We start from the raw sequence: 739 nt of genomic DNA on the forward strand, positions 1-739 counted from the left end.
ATTCATAACAAAGATCATAAGCTTCAAGTTGCATCCACTTCTTGCTGGGGGTAGAATTAAATTAATTCCAATCAATTCACTCACTCTAAATATATACTGACATAAATGAGATACATTGACACTTCAATGGAAAATTAAGACGCACTTGTTTTTAGTTTAACAAATAACCTATGCAATCCTTTCCCTGAAGAAAAAAAACATAGTATTTTTAAAATCCTAAATTTTTGTGTAACTTGAACATTGGAAACTATACATACACATGAAGCTGCCTTATACTGAATCAGACCATTGGTCCCTTGAAGGTCAGTGTTGTCTACTCAAACTGGCAGAGGCTTTCCAGGGTCTCAGGCGAAGGTCTTTCACATCACCTACAACTGATCCTTATTAACTGGAGATGCCAGGAATTGAACCTGGGACCTTATGCATGTAAAGCAGAGGCTCTTCCACTAAGCTACAGCCACTCCCATAAATGAAACCCTTCAACTGAACATGCCTGTTTTAGGTATGATTGTTTCGATATTACTATTCTTATTTTGATATTTGATATTACTACCATTCTCTTTGTAACATCCCCCATTCTGTTGTGCATATAAATTAGTTAGGGTTGCTAACCTCCAGGTGATATCCTGGAATTACAACTGATGTCCACACTTCAGAGATCAGTTCCTCTTGAGAAAATTGCCGTTTTGGAGGGTGAACTCTATGGCATTATACTAGGGTTGCCAGTCTCCAGGTGGTG

General features: G+C 37.9%; 1 non-coding gene across 1 annotated transcript; it reads right to left on the minus strand.

Moving 5' to 3' along the window:
• Positions 1-389: 389 nt before the first annotated feature.
• On the minus strand, positions 390-464 carry TRNAV-UAC (transfer RNA valine (anticodon UAC)). Its single transcript has one exon. It is a non-coding gene; the product is annotated as a tRNA-Val (tRNA).
• Positions 465-739: the final 275 nt, after the last annotated feature.

This window comes from Euleptes europaea, chromosome 4, assembly GCF_029931775.1.
Source record: "Euleptes europaea isolate rEulEur1 chromosome 4, rEulEur1.hap1, whole genome shotgun sequence".
Classification (NCBI taxonomy): domain Eukaryota; kingdom Metazoa; phylum Chordata; class Lepidosauria; order Squamata; family Sphaerodactylidae; genus Euleptes; species Euleptes europaea.